Below are 22876 nucleotides of genomic sequence, written 5' to 3'. Positions count from 1 at the left end.
GGCTGCTGAATAGTTCCTGAGCCTGGCACGTACAGTGACTGCAACGTCCCAGGTTCATTTCTGACCACGGGACCTTTGTTTCATGGCATACCCCTCACAATTTCCAGTCAGCCACCATATTCTTTATCTGTGCGATAAAGGCGGATATGCCAAAAGAAAAAAAAAGAAAAAATAGTATACCTGATCAACTGACTCCCCACATTGCATGAAATCATGTACTATGTACCTTGAAAAGCACTATCTAAATGAAATGTATTATTATTATTATTATTATTATTATTATTATTATTATTACTATAAACCATCAAATATTATGTAATGTTGTGGAATCTGCCTCATTTGTGCAATGACACACCACAGACAGCAAGCCATCGAGCAAACAATCTTTGTTCTCGGGTACGAAAAAATTACAAATATAAAAATCCAGCCACCACAAAACACCTCCACCAGATCTAACCCTCCTTTGTGCAGTCACCCTAATAAAGGTCAGCGACAACTGCATGATCCCTCCCCGGCTTCCCACACACAAGCAATGGCAAAAACAAATCATGACCAAGCTGGAGGATTCACTGCTGAAAATTTAATTATGTCTCTGCCATGTTGACGAATGCTTGGCCGCTGTTCCATCTGTGTGTCCAACATGAAATGCTAAAACATTCAAACATACTTCCTTTTAAAAAGCACAAGCAGCTTTTTTCAAGACTCTTGTAGAATCAAGTGTGATTGATTGATGCTAGCGTTGCAATCTAGAAATTATTTTCTATTGGAAACTATTTGACCTAATCTTGCCTTACTGACATAATATTAGAAAACAAGGCATTTGGAACTCAAAGACAAAATGACATGTTGATACAGGTATTTTTGCAGTGAAAGATATGAAGTAGATTTTCAACAAACATGTCCCCTCTTAAATCCAAAGATTATAACAAGACAAGGACAACGCATGTGAAAATTTGTAAACTTTACTTAATAATGTTGTTTTTGTTTTGTTTATAGTCATACTGGCCTGTATTGCCAGGAAGCAAACTTTAAAATCAAATTGTCATTAATATGAAAATAAAGCTTTTTTTTGTGTTGTTTTTCTTTATCTTGATTTCGCACAAGCTGCCTTTTTGTAAACACGTGAAAGACTTTCGTTATATGAGGTGGCATCTGTTTAGGATTAATTCTTGTTATGTATAAGGGAGATTACCCATTAGCCGGGCATGAATGAGGTCCCTTTATTCATCTAGGCCTTTCTGCAGCTAGCGTTTTCAAAACTCAAAGCATTTGTTTTCCCCTCTTACACATGCAGCAGAGGAGCGGACTGACAGCCACTGACACAAGGCCTTGACTTGAGCAGTGAAACAGACTGGTACCTCAGCACACTCCATAGAGACAACTTGGATTAAATCAAGTGTAAGTCTATCCTTGTCAGATCAAAACTATCATCGTAGGGCAGGCTTGCCTACATGCAGGTGCAAGGATGAGTGACACATTAAGGTCAGAGACTAACAGGGTGAGTGTGCGAGTGGGTATGCAAGACAAAAATATAGAAAGATACTTACACACACACACACACACACACACACACAACAGATACACACTCAGATAAACACACACACTATGCACACACATGTGCTCATGAGTGTGAGTACGATTTTTGTGTGAGTTAAATATTCAACAGTAGGTGTGCATCTTTGTGATTTAGCGCAATGGTGTGTCCCTGAATCTGTGGTCATGGACGAACGCTTTTTTTTTTTTTTCTCAGAATGATGAAAGATGCATTTCCTGTATCGCTCAACAGTCTGTGAATGCGTGAATGAAAGCTGGGGTGTGACCATGCTGTGTTGTATGTGGGGTTTGACTGATGACCAGATTCCTGCCGCAATGCTGAGCTGAGCAACCATGTGATTTCCAGCCTGATTGGGTTCATGAGTTAAAAAGCAGATCTGGGAGACAGACGGCAAAGCTCGACCCAGATGTCCAGATCACAGACACTCATTCTGCATCCTTGGGTCTGCAGAAGGCACCGGTTTAAAAGGGCACACACATGCACTCACACACACAACTATAGGGAAAATCTACAGAAAAGATAGGATTCATTTTGAGCTCTCTGTTTTTGATAATTGCGTTCCTGACCATACAACACTTTGGATTATGGGACATTTCATGTACACATGTAGATTTAATTCAATTGTGTACCCATCTATAAACATTTCTCTTTGTCTCTTTATCAAAGCAACACATATTAGATTTCATTTTAAAACAACATACACCCATGGGGAAGTAATGTCTTTTTCTTCTCTTAACCAATGAATATGCAGCCGCCTGTTCAGTAGTCACAGCATGATGCGACTCTTGCTGGTGTTCGTCCAGCCAAGCTCAGGGTCAAACCCTGATGAAGGCTACTGAAGTGCTTTGGCTTTTAAAATTACAGCTATTGTAAAGTGTTCACAAAGGGCAGCTGAATTTTTCATTTATTTTTTTCATTTATTATTTTTTTGCCATTCAGTACAAACTATTTCCAAGTTTTAGATGATTTCACCTGAGGAAACTGTATGGCAAAATGTATAGAGACATGCCATGTTTTGCTTTGTTGGGGAGCCAAGTACAAAATCTTTGCAACTACCCCTGCAGATAAAACTAGCAATTTGTTATGGACAAAACACTGTATGAAAGAAAAGCGTCCTCTCCACTGGGGGAAGCCCATCAGCAATATCAGGACAAGCATCCATTACAGCTACAGGGTATTTTCTTTTCATTTAAATAACAAAACAACAACACTTTAAGTTAAAAGCTAAGCACTTGTGCGCACATGCACATGCACATGCTAATGTCTTCTTTAACACAGCCTTTATTTGTCTTCAATAACCCCTCTCAGACTGAGCAAGTGACTCATTTGATTGACAGGACACAGGCTGCATGTTAAGAAAATTCACATTATTGAACCTAGATACTAGAACATAGAAGCAATATCATTTTCAGTTGACTGAAAGTAAAACAAGCCATCAGATTCTTCCTGGTTTGATCACTGAAGGCTGGTGTCAATTGACAACATCTATTTTAGCTAGCAGCTCATAAGCTGCCTGGGGATACGCTAGGCATGACTCTGTTGCTATGCGACCACTAAAAATCAGTTTGAAGGGCATCTCTGCAGTTCAAATATTTTTAACTTTGAGTGTTTAGAGCACCAAGCACTGATCATGCTCAGCTCACTCTAAAGTCAACAAGAAAAGATTGAGAAGACAGCGCCTGAGACAGCGTTCTCTTTTCCTAACCTGCCTTCAATTTTCTTTTTTATTGTCCTTTGCTTTTTTTTCTCAGGAGGACTTATTTTACCTCCATAAGGCACAACCTGGACAATAAAGGAGGGCAGTGAGAGATAGCTCGCCACCCTTCCGCAGCCCATTTAACCTTTTAATTTAGCAGCAGGATTTAATGTGGTGGCTGGGGCCAGTATCACTTTAAACAGACGCTGCCCAGGTGCCCTGGAGGCAGGAAGAATGACTCCTCTGTGGTGAATACTGTATGAACAGAATTATGTTCATTTGTGTATGAGAAAGAAAGAGAGAGAGAGAACAGTTGTGAGTATTTGCACTGTTCTCATGCAAGCTGTTATTAACGGAGCTGTCGCATCAGTCCTACCTCGGGTGTTGTCGCTCTCATTTTAGCACCATGTGACATTCCAGCGAGGTCAAGAAAAGAGAGACTGACAGCAGAGAGGAAGGTGGGGATTACTAAATCGAAAGACACCATCATCACGACTGACTAGGTGGGTGATGTAAGGCAAGTGGTGAGTAATGATGCACCCTGAATTCAGGTCAGTGCTCCTCGCTGAATTTCACGAAAGGAAGGGAAGAAACGGGAAGATAGCGATGGAGTTGCAAGAATTCCCTTTTAGCCCCGAGTCACAGCACCAAAACAATATGTTAAGCTGTGATTTCTAAATAGCCAAGAACACAAGCAAACACCTCACAATGTTGCCATGCTGAACACAAATATCTATATCCCATTTAATCCAATTCTGCTCCTACTGTAAGAGTGGCAGTGGAGGAAGAGACAGAAAAAAAGAAGCAATGCTCCCTGGCCTCTAGAATGACAGAATGGCACTTTTATGATGTCTCCCAGATTATTCCCTGAGATGGATGGGCTGAGCTGGAACACCAATTGATTAATCCATCGACTGCCGGAATGTGCTGCGGCCGTCCCCCTGCTCAGCTGTTCTTACCCTGGACAGAACATTCAAGCAGACATGCTGGAGAGGATGACTAATGAGTGGGACTACTGCACATACCGTTCACGTCTGTCTGTGTACGTGTGCTGCGCCCAAGATGCTTGATTGTGTCTGGTTGATTATATTATACAAGCATGAACAACATACAGTCTCAAGTTCAGATGATCGTCAAAAGTGGTATAGCAGGATGGAAACAACTCCCATTGTCCTCTATAAAGATTATATGGGGATGATATTGTGTCAGTGAGCTTGCAGTGACAAATTGCTACTTTATTAATTTTTTTACAGCAAACCTATCCGATCACAACACTCTCTTCAAAACAGTGCATTCGTCACCTACCAGCAGCACAGTTTTAAAGAAATGGAGGTGTTTTTTTATTTATTTTTATCACATTCACAACAGCTGTCTGGGATGCAGACCTGAAACAACGTGTCAGTGACCATCACGGGAGAGCTTACTCACTTGCTGGCTTATGACAGTATCTTCCAAACTTCAATTCCTGTAAAGTGAATCCCTTCCTGCCTACCTTTGAAAATATGCATGATTAATTACCACGAGACTGACCTTGTGTAAAAAAAGCAGCAATCATCAGCGGTGATGTACTTTGCAAAAGCTTCAACTCGTATCACTACTGCTTCTGCCCTGACCTCAAAATCCATACAAATGTTCTCCACTGAGTGCTGACAAGGACTAATTTGTGATAATTATGTGGATTGTCATAAGATGGATAATAGTTGGACAGGTCTTTATTGTTTTTATATAACTTTATCAGTGAGCTAGATTTGAAACATTTGCCACAGTGCTTAAACCTGGCGTCACTGAGAATGTTCAATGGATTTCAATCATCCCTGGTGATAAGGACACATTCATGTGTACATTAACCTTAGCTAATTACAATAGAAATATGATCTGCGGGCTATTGTAGGAAGTGAACAAATACTTATTATATGGAATGCCAATATACACAGTTTGGGCTCTGAATTCGGAGTCTGTAATCCAATATGTGGATGCTGTCAGCTTCATCTACAAACAGTAAAAGCTTTCTTTTACCATTAGGGCTTCCAGCTTCTATTTGGCCTACCACTTCAGACCCCCTACATTGCACTGCTTGTCTCCAACACAAAAGACAAGAGAGTAGATAACAGATCGCTGTAACGGTTCCCTTCTCTCATTGAATGAAACCCCCTGAGAGATTTTATACAGAGAGAAGATGAAAAATGTAGGGGTAGCTCCATTATTGATACAAGTCCCCAGCAGTGAAGAAATTAATGCTAATGGTGTCCTAAGCTGGGCTTTACAGAGATTAATCCGATTTGAGAAATTAACGTTTTATTATATGGCACAAAGTGCTGGCCCTGATCTGAACTGAGTCACCGGCTGAGGAGGGGAAAAATGACAAAGGGAGTGTGGGTAGGGAACATGGGTATACTGTCTGTCGCTTCACGAGACTCTGGCACCTCATTGCAGTCTTGCCCTTTTCCAGCTGACAAGTTCATTAATTTTCTGACATGGGTGCTTGGAATGATTTTCAATAGATATGTCAGACAACAATGGTTGAAGAAAATGGACATTAAACAGGTACCTATAGTGGCAACATTATCAGATGAGGACTGGCTTTGTGTGAGCAGCAAGAAGTCCCTCGGTCCCAGTGCTGCACCTGCTCTAAGGCTATTTCCCACTGCTTAGAAGGACTAATAGGGACACACTGGGGATACAGCTGTTGTCACTCTAGCATAGTAAAACAAACAAACTTAGTTTCCCTGTGAATCAGTCCGCTTTAAAGTAATTTTCTCCTTACAGTATGCTGGCTGGATCTTTATATAGCCTGTGACATCCCAAACCTACAGCCCACATACATCTCCAAGAAAATCTCCATTGAGATGAGAAGGTTTGAGAAGTGTTAAATGGGGAGGAGGAACAGTCTTTCTACGTATTACTATGAATCATTCTACACCAGTTGCCAACAAACAACTGCAATCTTTGGAATATGTAGGGGGAATTTATCATGCTAAAGCCTCTGACAGGGCCAAAACATAAAATCAGAAGTCTAATTTGTCTCCCCAAGGTGATGTCACTCTATCATACGGAGGGTTTTTCTTTCAGTGGGTGAATAATGTCCGCCATGTTTCTCACTTTCACAGGTGAGAGATGCAATTCATTCTTTGTCTGAGGAGTGACAGCCACCTCTATTTATGCTTTTACCACCAACACTGGTTTATCAGCAACATGACATACATCTATTTTTATGATCACCTGCTACAGAGTTCAAAAGCACTGATGTGAAAAATATATACGCATGTGTTTGTACTAATCTTTCTTCAGTGGATTTATCAACCTGAAATACTCTTAATCCTTAACTCAGGGAAGCAGGTGAGGGTATATAGATAGATACACAGACAGACAGACAGACAGACAGGCAGACAGACAGATAATTGGAGAAGATTATGAGTAGCCTTTGTATTTATTTAGACTTGCTCTAGCAACATGCTTGTTAACTTCTTGTATAGCACAGGCATTAAGCTTCAAATGTGTCATCTGTTGCTTCGTTGCATACTGGGAATGGATTATATTCAGACTAGTGGCTCAGATTTTCAAGGCATGAACTACAACAGCCATGTCTTCTCCAGCTGAGCAGAGGCAGAGCGAAGACGGCATAATTAAATTTCAGCATCACGTAAGAAGGACAAGCGCCTTCTGTGTAAACCATGCGAAGAAGAAGAAGAAGAAGATGAAGAAGATGAAGAAGAAGATGAAGAAGAAGGGAAAAACAGGAATCAGTTTGACGAGTTAGGCATAAGTAAGAGACTCCAGAGATGCAACCCTGGAATTTTAAATTCAAATACTACATATTTTATATACACCATGAATTATTTCCCAACGGTCACTATAGCATAAAAATACCCGTGCTAAATATGGCAGATATCCAGATACTGAATGTAGGTTTAGAGCATGCAGGTGTCGATTGGATGGATGGATATGTAGATGGGTGGATTGCCTTGTGCTCATTCAGCATGTTACGCGCATTTACTTCCCTGTCTTTTACAAATACTAAATCTTTTTTTTTTTTTACTGTTCATGACATCTAAGCTCGATGCTCGCGCACTCAACTCCAAGAGCGCGCAGTGAAACGCAAGCATACCCACGCGAGCGCGCGCATCTTTTCCTTACCCTCCAAATCAGCGCATGATACGATATATTTTAGTTAGAGGCCGCAGTATCAGTGAGGGTAAAGCTTTGGTAATAATGTGTCCGGATTTGGTTCCTCTTACTGCAGCTATGAAAAGAAGAACAATTATCACATGTGTACATCCAATAGGAAGAGCAGACTGAGGGAGTAGTTATGTTATAAGGATGAGTGAGGCAATCAATATCTTTTTTTTTTACACCACAAACACTAACTTACTTGTTCACGAAGACGCCGAGGTCTGCAGGATCTCTGCTTAGATGGAGAATGGTCCCTCTCCCGCTCCCTCCACAAAAACTGCATTGAAAAGACATCCGCAATTCTCAAGCGATTTCGCAGAATCCGTGGCGATATTCTCTTGTCAGACACATTGTGTTCCCACTCTCACAACGACGTGGTATGTAATCCACACATCAGTCTGGACGAACACGTTATTAACTCTCACAGTGATGTTAATGCATCGGATATTTCCTGTTTTTCTTTTCAGACCGCAAACAGCACTGAGGCACCCACAAGTGCCATTCTTTAAACTACTCTCCCGGTGTAAAACGATGCCCACTGTGGTTTTCTCCAAATAATCAGTTAGGTAAATGTGAAGTAACACAGTTCTGATCTAAATTAAATGTTAAAAAAGTAAGCTCTCGACAACATGGAGAGGACGGAGATCCTCGTGCGGTTAATTTCCAGGTAGATACATCCCGACAAGCCCGTCATTTGACTGTATGACAGACAATCATCCATACATTGAGGGGCAAAGGTTATTCTAACGTCCAGCTCGCTGTCGTTTTCAAACGTAACTTTTCTTCAAGTCCCTATTACTTCTTAGTCATCAGCCCTGCTGGATCTGATTAGATTTCACCTCACAACCCAGTGCGGATTTCAAGATGCTTATTTTTTATTTTCCCTCCTGGTTATATCGATGAAAGAAGTCCGGCAGTTTAGTGAGTGAATAGGTATCCACTGCATTGGAGAATTGCTAAAGTTGTCGAGATTACACAATATCTCTCTCTTCTCTTCAGATTGCTCTGTTTTCCATTTTCGAGAGAAAGAATGCGTTGATCTGGGATGCAACATCGAAAGAAGAAGAAAAATCCATCAGGTATCCTCAAGAAGCCTTTAAAACCCCATCAGAAATGTATGCTTAAAGTGTGAGGAGCCTTCGTTGTACACCAAAGGCTGAATTCTTACATATTTTCCGCGCCGAGCTTTCACCCTTTTCTGGACGGGAGTTATAGTTCATCAAAGGCAGTCATCACTTCTGCGACCTCGTTCCATCTATGAATGCATTTCGGCAATTCAAGCCTCGCCTATCCATTGATGTGACACACGGGGGTAAGAAATGACTCAGGGGTTATTATCCACAGAGTGCTGCTCGTCCAAGCTCCGTCTTCTTGTCTGTCCACTGCAGTGTGTTTTAAACTGCTTCAAATGTGATCACAAATCAGCCCGTTCCAATACGCGCACACAGAGTGCATCCATCGCTGCACTTTACAGTACCTCAGTGCGCTCGGCATTTACGTACCCCAATAAAACGCACGGCGCAGCAGCACAGACGGACACTGAATTGATAAGTGCACGAGTGGGGCATCATGTAGGTTACCTCCCACTGAAAAGCTGTTCTCTCCAAGTGAGACTGTTCGGCGCCGCTGTCAGCCGCAGGACTGTAGCGGTGAGGGCAGGGAATATTGTTGCCCCTCTCTTTTAGTCTTCATATCGCTCTGTTTGAACTTCTAGGGCTCCTACTGCAGGCAGCCCGTGCGCCAAATCTCACCCCAAGATTAATACATTGATTTTTGATCTTTCTCCTTCTCATGCATTGGCCGGTTTTAATAGGGGCAAACACATGCAAATTATTGTTTGAGCGCTCACCCATTTGTGTGTAAAACAGCAAGCGAGAGAGAGGTTTGGATAGACAGGGGGCTAGAAAGGAGAGAGAGAGAGAGAGAGTTATTTCTCCCATGTGGCTCTTGCAAATGTGACACGACTGCCACCTACCGACTCCCCTTGCCGGTTTTTCTGTACAATAGTGGCCTCAGGCTGATTGTGGCTATCCCATGACATACTGCGTTTTGTTTATATAGGATTATAAATACTATATCTATTTGTATTTTAAAACGCTTCAGGGTACAATAGGAGGAATAGGCCTACATAATCGTTTATGGTGAAGATAACAGAAACCACACAGCACCAGGATGGAATGAATGTGAAGCACATGAGGGAAGTACTCTGACAAGTCTGACAATCCAGAAGACAGTTTAATGTGTCTTATAATCTTTCTCAGGCTTCAGCACTTTAGACCCCATTTATAAATGCTGGCTGTGTGTTATGAATTATGAAATGCACGTTGCAGATTTTTAGCACGGCGGCTGACACAGGAGATTTCAGGTCTTCAGAAAGATTATTGCTTGTGAAACGTTTATCTCAGGCAACCTGCTGTACGGCACATATTCTGCTCGACTCAGTCATATTATACAACATGTGTAATGTAAAAAAATAAAAATAAGGATGGATTTGCAGAGGGGAGAGTGAGAAAATGTCTCATCTGGGAAGAGGATGTATTCACAGATCATAGTTAATGTGAGAAAACATTTGGATGCCAGACCAGGGATCTGTCCATCGCCCTGTCAACAGCTGATCTCATTTCCCTCTGTGCTGAAGGCATTGCATCCTTCATCTGTCTTCATAACTGTCGACCTGCCAGTCTGCGTCTCTGCATTTGGTAGTAAGGAGCACCGCCCTCTTGCTTTCTAGTCGAAGGAGACATCATTAAATAACTCAATTTTTTTCAATCCATTCTTCTCGCCTCACATTTTCCTCCGCTCTGGCCAAGCGAGCAATTGAAACCAAATACCGTGCAAACCCACTTTACTCTTCATGATAGTGGAGCAGAGTTTTTGTTTAAATCTACAGCATTTTCATGTCATTCACATGTAACTGCTGAGGTCACTTTTGAGAGCGCTCTCCCATTATGCATGTCATGTTGCCATATGCCAGCCTTGCCTAATGGTTTTGATTTAAAGCTTTTACTTTTCATCAACACTTGTTGCTCTCTGGTGACCGCTCCTTTCTACTTTAGGCCTTATTTGCTGTGTGGGAACCATCACTCGAGGCCATACGCTTTATCTTGATTTATATAGCTTTTGAGACCTTTTGAGTCTTTGCTGGTAGAAACACTTGCTTCTTCAAAGTGAAGCTCTGGGATACTGAGATATTATTGCCGGAATCCATGATCTTTAACACTACATTAATGCGTTAATTGTAAAACGCATTATTCAACATCCTTTCAGCTGACATGACACAGGAATTTATGCTTTTGCTGATGTGAGTCCTATTGAAACATCCCAGTAATAAAGATCACTCTGTCATTGGAGAACGTTAAAGATCTGTTGTGCTGCCATTGTAAACACTGTGACCTTGTTCCCTGAGAGGGCAAGACACATATGAGACTCACGGGAACTGTTATTCTTGGAGAGGCAAGGACGGGTAAAAAACCTTACTTATGGGAATGCTTCAGTATAGATTGTTGGTTATGCTTTCAGCAACCTTGTAAAAATTAAGATTGCTTGACATTAAATGTGAATTACAGACGCAGCGGTGGTATAGGCTTTTAAATTATCATTTTTTTTACACCATGTTCTTTATCCACACTTTGCGGAAACCACCCCGAAAAAAGCTGGTGTTTTGACAGAAGGGAGGAAAAAGCAGTAAGGTGCCATTCAGATGCGGCTTAAGGCACACAGATATTTTTCTTTCCCTGAGAGTATTATGTTGTCAGGGCCTGAATAATACATGTGTTGGGATGCAATTAGATACTGTAATAATCATGTTGGGCATGCCATGTAGGTCTCATCCAGTGATCAAAAGGAATATACATACTACACTTAAGTCAAGGCTACTCAGCGTTGCTATTTGCTCTGCCAAGATTCCGTTTTAGCTGACAGATTAAAACACGAAGAGACATTCACACATAGCGTAGGTTTGTCCAAACATGAGGAGTTAAGAACATAAGCACAAAGCTCCATGTAATGCAAGTTTTATCATAGTGATGACAGTGATGCCATGTTATACAGGATTTGCATAGGATGTACAATATCAGCTACTTGCTCTGATCTACTATTGTCAAATTGGGGTTTGTTGTTTTTATAATGACATTGTTATTGTGTTAAAAAAACTCACATTACAATACCCTTGCCACTGCCTTATGTCTTCACATAAAAAGATTAAAATCAGAAACTGGGTAATAAAGGGGGATCTGTGACACCTACAGCTGCCCCTTTTAAAAAGGAGGCTCTCAATACATTAATAATGTGTGTTATTTATTTTGAGATCAGGCATTCATTATTCAGGATGTTGTTTTGGAGGGTATGAGACATCACTACTGATATCCTTCCGGGCTCAGAGGCAATGCAATAATGTAGTCAGGTGTGTTGTGAGAGGTAAGTTGCAGAAGCGAATCTGTGGGCCAGAGAATGTGTCGCACGTCGTTCCTTTCTATTCTGCTTCATCAGTCTTAGTGCCACCTTAGGTTGTGTGGCGTAGGAAGCTTGTCTTTCTCCGTCTACTGTTTGATATCCCTCTCTGCTTTTCCCTGTTTCCACTGTACTCGCTGGGCATTATATACTGTATCACAACCACAGACTTGATTTAGAGTCAACGAGAGAACTTCCACAAACACTTTTGTGACAATGTCTGTGAGATTTAAAGCAATTCATCACATTTCACGGACCTGATAATTAGGTGATCAATGTGTTTGCCATCCCATTTAATCTTCACTTTGATCCACACTAATCTCCAACTGTACTCCTTATCCAAGGCTTCATTTTGGCTCATAGGGCTAGAGATTGAAGAATGACTTCTTAGTTTCCATTCTAGGCCACTTTTGGCTCGGGTTCTTGATTCACCCCTGTGTGTGGGGTAAATTAAAATAATTCAAAGCATGCTTCACCCTAATAACACTTTCTAAACTGCTTCAACTGCATAATAAAATGGTAAAGGAGACCGGATGACTGGCTTAGTTACTGGATATTGGCTGCAGACCAAAGCAGTATCAAGAGATGAGACGGCCCACACTCCCTCAAGGATGAATCAGTTGATGATCATTATATAATCACGATATTACTTATCATATCATGGTGCATAATAATACTACTTTGAGTTCACATGTTAAAGGAGATAAGCAACAGTTAACAATCCAAGCACACATGGTATCATTTCCGACTGGATGCCTTGCTCATCTGTTAAGCACATTTCCCTTTAGAGTTTTTTTCATTATACACTAAGTATTTCTATTATTTATTTATTTCTATTTCATCAGTAAAAACTCAGTATGTCCTTGTTAGTTTTATATGATGACACTTTACTTTAGGGGCACAAGAAGAGTATGTAATGGTCAGATAATCATGAAGTATTGAGGGACTACATAGTAACTATTCAAAATGATCTACCACTTTACTTGAAGCTGCACAAAAATACTAACTAATGATTAAGTAATAAGTAAAGAATGAGAATGAGTTATTATTAGTTTGTGCATCTCATTCGCTGGCTCTGCTGGATACTTATGAACTAATCTTTACCTAATGATTCATTTATCCACCAGTCTGTTCACTATAACTCATCATTATCGGCTATATTGTCTTGAAATTATTATTTCAGGGACTACTCACTAACAATTTATCAATTATCAGGGCGTTCCTGATTCATTCCTCACTCATTGCTTGGTCATTTATCACATTTTGATAATACACTATTATAAGGCGTTACCATTATTGGTAACGCCAATAATGGTGGGGTAATAATGGTTTCTTCGTATTTTTGCCAAAAAAACTGAGCACCACCTCACAGTGGCAGTCTTGTTTATCCATTCAAGCAAACTTCCAATGAGTAAGGTACACATTGGCAAAATAAGCCCTCACCCACTGCGCCAGTGTTGTTGAGTGGTGTATTTAAAATTTCAATGAGCCTCAGTTCAATACAACAGAATAGCAATTTCACTAAGTAAATAAATATGTCAGCTTGTATCATATCTCAGAGTGAGCACACAGCAGCAAAACATTGAAAAAACCAAACAATCAACATTCAATCCTTTGAAATATTCAACCTAAAACAAATATTTAAAAAAATATTAGTCATATTATTCTCAAATCTCTGGATATAAAACATATCTCTAAAGAAATATTTTCGAGTGAAGCTGTGAATGATTAAGGGTAAGCTGACTAAGATAAGCAGATAAGCTTTATTCTAATTCACAGACAAAAACTAGCAACCAATTTCCTCCAGTTTTAATTAGAGGAATTTACAGTCAGTAAGTACGATTACTTTTATTGATAGTTTCGCTGGTAAAATGTGCAGTTTTGACCATGTTGACCCACCTGCAGCCTCATTCCTCAAAAAAGGGAAAGGAGACATAAAGCAAGTCGACAGTGAAAATAAAAGTTTGATACATGGTTTTGGAAGAGCCCCATTCTTCAATGTAAGAACACATTTCAGAGGAAGTTCTGTGACTGCAGATGATGCAAGATATATTGACATTGAAGCTTTGCCACATTTTGCCCATATGTAAAGTACCGCTTGATCAAATGTGTTCTGATAAACTTTAATGCATTTAGTTGCTAAAATGTGTGGGCATTAAGAAATTATGTATTCCTTTCAGGCCGTGTGCAACTTCTTTTGTGGGTCATGACTAAGTGCCAGTACCAACATTTTGTGATGCAAAGATGATGTAGGCAGTTGAAATATACTGTGTATAATTTGATGAAGAGGGAGGCGATATGGGAAAAAAAAAAAGATATGGGTGCTACAGTGCATGATGAAATGCGGTTTGGTACAATTTAGGGTCCATCCAGAATGTGTATCTTAAGGTTTGTCGCTCAAAAAAGCTTGGTAGTTATATTTCACTTCACTTTAGCACCATGTTCTATAATGATACAATCTCACATCCTGTAAGGGTATTTCCATAAAGATGTGTCCAAAACACCAAATATATTTATATAAAAGACAAAATAGACAATTAAAGACATTACATTTCAGAATGTATTGGCCAAGAATGATTTTTTATCACAGAATTGGACCAATTGTCTATACAGTAAACTGTACAGTCTTGGTGACAAGATTACCCACCAAATCTGATAGTTGTAGAACTTTAGATCTCTGAGTTTTTTTAGAAAAGAGGAAGACACAAACCTGAAGATGAAACATGAAACATGTGCCAGAAGCTGCACATTCCTCCCATAATGAAATGCACATTGCTTAGAAACATCCTCTCGTGCCATTTACTGTAAATTAAGAAGTATTGAGGACTTGAGAGATTATCATGCTGAAGCCGGAGCCATCCCGAACGCTTTTATTCCAGGAATTAAGCTTGAATTTATTAGTCATTAGCAGTTTCCTCAATCAGTCATTGCACTTTTTATATCCCCCAATGAATATTTTTAATGTCCTCTTCTCAAAATGTAGAGCGCTCTCTGTACGTTCATATATTGTTTTTTATGTGAAATATCACATCCAAGTAGTTGGAGAAACGGACAACTGACAAGAATGCCTTAAATATGTCACATTTACAAATTTAGATGCGTCAAGTCAAGCATGACTGGCTTTTCTTTTTATCTGTGCAGGTTAACAAAAGCCCACAGAATCATACTATGCATATACATAACGTACATAGGTACAGGTTTTGAAATGGGCGAGTGTTTATTTCATGTAATGCTGGTTGAATAAAATACATGCACTGTAGAATCAGGAAGTTTCACCACAACGAACCCATTCTGAGCTGCAGCCATGAGCCCACACACAGTTCAACATGTGTCTCGTCCTTCCTGCTAATAGGTCAGTATGAGTATGCTGTATATTTTCACAACTCCCATATTCCTGCAAGAATTGTCTATTAATGCACAACCATTTAAAGGCTTACTAAGTTTGCTACTGAGGAAATCTTCACTGACAATCAGAGGATAGAGCTTTAAGCATGACATAAACCTTGTAATCCTGTATCATGGCAGATTTAGACTTGGTGTAACCTCAGTTTCAGCTTGTTTATCTCCTTGGCTGTGTCTCTGTTCATGCAAAACAAGCAGTGCTCTAGACAATGGTGTACCTATTCACATGTGAAGCAGGGAGCAGATTTGCATCATCTGGATGTGATGGCCGATCCTCTCTCTCTCTAATCCTCCGTGTGGTTGTGTTCCTGCTCAGACACATAGGGGATCAAGTGGGCCATCCGTTCACATCCTGCCTGCCATGGGGCAGATAAACAGAGGGAAACAGAGTAAATGGCCACATAATTAATAAGAAACATTATCAGGGACTGTACATTTCATTTGGTTGTTTTTGCATTTTGCTACAAACACACACGGCTCACTTTTAGTGGATTGGAGGTTGATTAGCTTTCAAAGTAAGTGTCTCTTCAGGCTAGTATCACAAAAAACGATAAAATGCGTGGGTACATGAGAGCTCATGATGAGTTATGGATAGAAAAGAACATGGGACTTTTGCAGCGGCTTCACTTTTGCTGTGTGATACGATTCACACATGCACTCCTTGATATTACCGAAACACAATTGATCATGCTGTATGTCCTTAAATGGCATCAGGTTGGTAACACTTTACTTTTAGTCCCCTTATTTAGCAGTGTATGAACATTTAATGCACGCTTTATAACACTCTATAATGTAGCTATATGCATATAGGACTTATAAATGCAAAGCAGGGGGACTTAAAGTAAAGGAAGAACGTCTGAAATCATACCCTTATAGACATGGAGAAGCAATATGCAACTTTAAGGGGGGATAAAGAGTTCAGTCAGAGCTTTATTTGGCCACTGAAAGGTATCACCTTGAAAGGTTGGAAATAATTGAACACCATTAGGTTCATTCCTGATTACCTTAATTATCTTTCTCCTAGAAAGGTCATTTTACAGTCTGGTTAACTACAGACAATAAGAATCAATGACTGGTAAATGATGACATTCATAAGAGCCGCTTGTGGTAATGTCTAATGGGCAAGCTAACACTATTTTAAAGAGATTAGCAAGATGAGGAATAGAATATAGAGCCAGACGTGACATGGTATGACAAACTGTGACCATTAACTACATTGGATGACTGGAAAGTAATTCACCACCTCTGCTCTTGGCGTTACTAAATGGTCACACCATGATTACGTTTTAACCTTTTTAACCATTTGAATAAATCTGACAAATCGGTTGGTACCTGCTAAGTAATTCTAGTCAATCTGCATCAGTAATAGATTTGGTTTGGAATTAGTACGACAGATTGTACTTATGTAAAAAGCTTGTGTAATCAAACCCTTTAAAAGTTCCAGTATGTGGAGTAATTGTTTTCGGAAGACAGGTTTCTGATTGTCATTGCAAATGATTTGTAGAAAATTCAGTAATTGTGTTTGGATACAGTATTACTATCCCTTTATGATACTGACTATATATACACACACTTGATTATCTCCTTTAATTAGGATTTTGAGCATATTCTTTATGCTACAGCATGAGTGATATGTTATGCGTTAGCAGCATTAATGCACGTCACAACCAAAGAAAAAAGGTTTTGTTGCATTATTAGTTTTTCACTTTGAACAAAAGTCAGAAGTTAAAGCCTAGTACACCCTCTCTCACACACGTGCAATCAATCGTCTCCTCACATTACAATAAAATTCAATTACACTGATCCGTTATTGTTCTGTCATCAAAACAATTTTTAATCTCAGGCTAGACGGGTACGAGGAAAAAATATTTTAGTGATATCCTTTTCAGACCAATATATTCAAAGCGTCCTGCAATACACGTCCACACTTAATCAAAACACACATGCGATCCAGTATTTCAGATGAGTGTGCCTTTCACTCCGAGTATACATTACTTCTGCAAATGGACAATCAATATGATGAACTGGAGTCAATACTTAACGGCTGCGTCCAGAAATGTGGTCGGCATTTTGTATAGTGTTCCCTATGAAATGCTTTAAGGCATTTCTCTGTTAGCTTCAGCTCACAAGCTGCTCCACTGCATCAGAGAAAGCTGATGGCAAAAAACAACAAAAAAAAGCAAACACACGATCTCTGCCACTTGCAGTATAAATACAAAAACAGTTATTAAAATATTGTATTTTTCTTTGAATTAGGAAGAAAACTGGGGTGGACAAACAAGATTCTGTGCCCAAAAAATGATTCACAAGTGGGAAGTGAGGATAAACCACGCATAGTCAGAGTGCAAAGCAAAACTTTGGGCGGCTTTATGTGACCTGCAACTTTCTATCAGTCTTAATTGCAGTCTACTGTTCTTCAGTCTTTCTTTGCATCAAAGTTTACTGGCTTTTAGAGTGAAGTTTCACATACATTTAAATTACAAAACGCATTATTGCATTTCAGCACTCAGCACTTGTACTCCCACAGTATTTGACAGTCACAAAACAACTAATTATACAAAGCTTAATTACTATAGAATATATTACAGGGCTGGTGTATTGGATTGCTTAGAAGTGGCTGTGTCTATCTAATATGGCAAGTTAGTGAATTATGGTATTTTTGTCTTGGGGAGTGTAAGGACCCAAATGCAACACACAGGAAACCAGGAATTGTAGATACACCATCTTTCTGAACCAGTCAACTATAGTCAGGATGGTGGTATGACCGTTGGACATAGGCAGGCCGGTTACAAAGTCTAGAGAGATGTGGGACCAGGGACGATGGGGCACTGGTAGAGGTTGCAGAAGGCCGGCAGGAGCTTGGTGAGACGGCTTGTGCTGACTACAAATGGGACATGCATTGACGAACCCACGAGTGTCCTTCTCCAGGGTGGCCCACCAGGAACCGCTGTAACTGCTTACGCGAGTCAGGAACCGGCCAGCAGGTGACCACGGAGACTTTGGCAGGGTCCATCTGCATGCTCCTCCGTCCCACGATGTATCCCAGAAATGAGACAAAGGTGGTTTGGAACTCACATTTCTCGGTCTTTACAAACAGCGAGTTCTCAAGCAGACGTTGAAGGATGGCCTGGACGTGATGCACATGTTCCCCCTTGGTACGGGAGTAGATCAAGATGTTGTCGAGGTATACGAACACCTGCTTGTTCAACATGTCTCTAAGAACATCATTTACCAATGCCTGGAATACCGCAGGGGCGTTTGAGAGGCCGAACGGCATCACCAGGTATTCATAATGTCCAGAGGCGGTGTTAAAAGCAGTCTTCCACTCGTCTCCCTCCCGGATCCAAACTAAGTGGTAGGCATTGCGAAGGTCCAACTTCGTAAAGATGGTAACCCCCTGCAATAACTCAAAAGCGGAGGAGATGAGGGGAAGAGGATATCTGTTCTTTACCATGATGTCATTGAGGCCTCTGCAATCAATACACGGCCTTAGAGTCTTGTCCTTCTTTTCCACAAAGAAGAATCCCACCCCTGCCGGTGAGGTCGAGGGACGGATAATCCCGGCAGCCAGAGAATTATTACTGTAACTTTCCATGGCCTCCCTCTCGGGTGCCGACAAGGAATACAGGCGACCATATGGACGGTGCGGGGGCAGAGACGTGGCCCGGGCCTTGCTGAATTCCTCCTGGAAGTCATGGTATTCAACCCGCACACCCGATAAATCCGGAGCAGGACTGGAGCAGACTGACTGCTGCGGAGCGGCGGCTTGCTTCAGGCACACCTTGTGGCAGGCAGGGCTCCACCCCAGAATGGCCCCTGTCACCCAGTCAATGTTGGGGTTGTGGTGGCGGAGCCAGGGGTAGCCCAGAATCAACGGAAGATGAAGAGACCGTAGAAGGTGAAACTGGATGGTCTCGTGGTGGTTGCCGGACAGTAGCATCCTAACAGGCATGGTCTGGTGAGTGACGGTCCCCAGGAGGTGGCCATCCAGGGAACTGGCCGGAACGGGGTCCGGCAGAGAAACCCGGTCAATCCCCAGCTGCAAGGCGAGGTCCTCGTCCATGAGGCTAACATCAGCCCCGGAGTCAATGAACGTAGCGAGGGCATGGGACCCGTCAGTCAACAGCAGTCGAACGTGACACAGGGGTCTTTGGTTGGGGAAGAGTCTTTGGGTTCGGCTCACCTGTATGTTCCCCATTACTGGTGAGCCGGGTCTTTTGCTGGGCATCTGGAATGGCCACCCTGGGCGCAGTATAGACAGAAGTTCCTTCGTCTATGGTGCTCACGTTCCTCTGAGGTGAGGCTAGTGCACCCCACCTGCATGAGTTCAGGCAATGGCTCAGCATCGAAACTGGTGGGCGCCGCAGGTCCTCGCTGCCAGCCGGATGTGAAGTGACCTAGTGGTTGCTGTCGTCTCTCGCCTCCTCACCTGGATCCACCGATCCAGTCTGGAAGTGAGTTCGATTAATCCATCTAGCGAGGATGGTAACTCAAAAGATACCACTTCATCTTTAAGATAATCCGCTAGCCCTAGCAGGTAAGCGTCATATTGAGCCGCAGAATTCCACTCTGGTGAGCTCTGGTCCGAAAGTCAATCGGACCAGATGCGTGATGACGAAAGCCACCTTACGCCCCTCTGAATTGAAGGTGTTGAAGAGAACAGTTTGTAATGAACGGGTTGCAGCCCTCAGTATCCGGGGCCCCCATCTGAGGCTGGTCCTGGAGCTGAAACTGGCAGCAGCGGAGCTGGAGGAGGCCCAGGACTAGTTGCAGATCTCATTGAACCTGGGCAACTAACGTAGCCATCACTTGCTCCTGGGTCCACGAGGGCCAGATTGTACTGTCACGGAGAGTGTAAGGACCCAAATGCAACACACAGGAAACCAGAAATTGTAGATACACAGGTTTATTTACCAGAACAGGCAGGTACAAGAAATCCCAGGACACATGCAGAGACCTAATGCAAAATGATAATTTCACATAGCAGAGGGTCTTACTCAGACATAAGTAACCCAGGTTCAGAGATGAGGAAACCGAGCTCGAGGTCGGGGACAGAAGGCTGGTGGGTAATCCGGGGATTTGACGAGGCGGGTAGTTTGGAGACAGGTAGAGTAGAGACTTAAATAAGGGCTTGATTAATTGGCAGCAGCCTGAGCCCAAGGTGAGGTGATGAGGTGGGAGTGGCTGGCTGGTGAGGTGAGAAGGAGGCGGGGTGTGGAAAGGTACCGGGCTGAGGTAGAAAGTACTGGAGCAGACTGTGTGTGACAATTTTGCCTGTTTGAACAAGGCACAGAGAGACAGCGAAAGAGAAAAGAGAATACAAAGTAACAAAGAAAAAGACAGATATAGACAGAATCATACAGAGCCAATATAAATCACAGAAAAAAACAACTCAACCACATACTGGAGGCCAGTTTCGGCTCTATATTTAGACCAGGTGGAGGAGCTCAGACTGACCCTGTGTGGATTGCATTGTTCAAAAGCCCATAGACACCAGTGATAAGCTTTTTCTCCAAACTCTCTGCCAGCAATTTATGCTTTGCCCTTTGCCATAATCCCTCCCAGACTCACTACTGGCTGACATGCAGAAGAGTATCTATGCTAACTCAAGTTCCCAAACTGTGCGCTGCTGATAATATTCTGTAAACTAGAGAATGAAGTGCAACCCCTGTGATACGGTTGTTCCATAATACAGTTTACTTGTATCTTGATGCATAGACATCCTGACATTTTACATCATGGATATATTATGATAAATTACAGAACAGTAGCAAAATGGTGTCAACGTCTAAAAAGTATAATATTAGCTTTGAGATAATAAAATAACTGTTGAACATGTTTTTCTTCATGTCTGGCCTATTTGCTATACTATAAAAGCCAGAAAACATCCATCTTGTACCAAAACATCACAACAACACATGCATGCTTGACAATCATTATAGTAACCAAATTACTGAAATCAACCAGATTAAAAGGTAAGTATTTTAATAATTTAAATCCTTTTCATGGTTTACAGTAACCCAATTTCCACTTGATCTGAGTTTGCATGGTTTATTATAATTGGGTTAGCAGTCGGAATAACATGTAATAGCCAACAGCAACAACACCTTATTGAAACCACAAAATACAGTATGAGAGATCAGGGGGTATTACTGTTTTGTTTTTATGCTTTATTTTTATTACAATCCTTGTAAAGACAAGCAGCCATGCTGCTACTTGTGTATAGAATCATCTGTTTACAACCACTTTACCTCCAGAGTTAAGCGGAGGCAGAGAAGTGGTGCATGCACAGATTAAAAGCACTGAAAGAATTAATGTTTAAGATCAAGGTTTAGACATCCCACAGTATAGTATGATACACTGACAAGGAATCCAGCTCTGTTTTTCAGAGGTTATTGTGTCTCTGATTTTAAGCATATAGTATTTTTACTTAGAACCCCGACTGACAGTTTGGATATTTTGACCAAAATATGTAGTAATGGGTGCAGATCTCTTAGTCTGTCAATATCTCATATTTTAAACCACAATACAACATGATTTTTTTTACAAAACGCATTTGTCTTTCTGATGCTCAATTGTGTTATTTCCAGACATCACTGAAGGGTATTTGAGAGGAAGTAGTTGAGCCCACATCAAAATTAATTAGCATTAGTTCATAGATTATAAACCATAGGCTATCTCTTAAAGCTACAAGACAGTTGCAGCAATTTCTATATTGCTTTTATCAGGTGATAATCACATTCTAAGTATGTGTGTAAACACACTGAAACACAGTTGGCAGTACCGCTGCAACAAACAATTGATTTCCTGTTGGATTAATCAGTATATTCGTTTTTTGTTAAATCGATTAATCGTTTATTCTATGAAAGGTAAAACATTGTTTTAAAAAAATGCCCACGGTAATCAAAATATTTTTACAGTTGACCAAATGTCCAATCAAAAGTCAAAAACAGATTTTTTTTTCTTTCTGTTAATCGAATAATCGATTAGTTGCCTCATCATTTCAGCTCACCTTGGCAGCACAACAAGATATAAACACATGTTCACAAACATTTGTTTCATCAATAACTATTGGCAACAATAATGTTCCCATGTTTTATGATACATGTATAGAACTAGAAGCTGCAAGGAACAAATGTGCAACACTGAAAGGCTTAAAACAAAAGAAACTCTCCCTGAAGTATATTTTCTACAAGAGTTGTTGTTGGAGGTCTACCACCCTGAAAATCTATAGCTGAACCCTCAACGTTCTTTTTAAAAAGCCCTTTGGACTATGTGTCATAACACATCTTCTTTGACATCTTTTTTCTTTGTCTCCCTCTGCAGATTGATGGCCTGGTGACTAAAGCGTAAAATGAATCATAAAAACAAAAGCCACCACCATGTCCAGAGCCCAGCCGTGTAGCAACTCCATAAACATCAACACACACTGTACTTTAGAGCAGAGGCTTGAGCTGTTTACATAAATGCCATCCGAGCATGTATCCTGTTCAATTTAGCTGGTCAATGAAAGCTACTCTGTCAAGGACTTACACTTTCGTTCACTTTACACATCAATTTCACAATTATTCTAAGTCTAGACAATAACTGCAGAAGAAAGCCAA

The 22876-nt window shown here is 41.0% G+C and overlaps 1 protein-coding gene across 3 annotated transcripts in view; it reads right to left on the bottom strand.

Annotated features, from left to right (window-relative positions):
* lrrc4ca (leucine rich repeat containing 4C, genome duplicate a) overlaps nt 1–20361 on the bottom strand; it is a 67317-nt gene extending 46956 nt beyond the window's left edge. For 2 of the 3 annotated variants that reach the window (XM_029434417.1, XM_029434418.1), the window contains exons 1-2: nt 20270–20361; nt 15491–15628 (exon numbers count right to left, since the gene is read on the bottom strand). The gene's annotated coding sequence lies outside the window, so the exon portion shown is untranslated. Of the gene's footprint in view, nt 1–7620; nt 8417–15490; nt 15629–20269 lie in introns of those variants that run through there. The other variant, XM_029434419.1, reaches the window with a different exon arrangement.
* Between the last annotated feature and the right edge of the window lie 2515 nt (nt 20362–22876).

Source organism: Cottoperca gobio, chromosome 6 (genome assembly GCF_900634415.1).
Source record: "Cottoperca gobio chromosome 6, fCotGob3.1, whole genome shotgun sequence".
NCBI lineage: Eukaryota > Metazoa > Chordata > Actinopteri > Perciformes > Bovichtidae > Cottoperca > Cottoperca gobio.
This window is presented reverse-complemented; position numbering and strand designations above follow the sequence as displayed.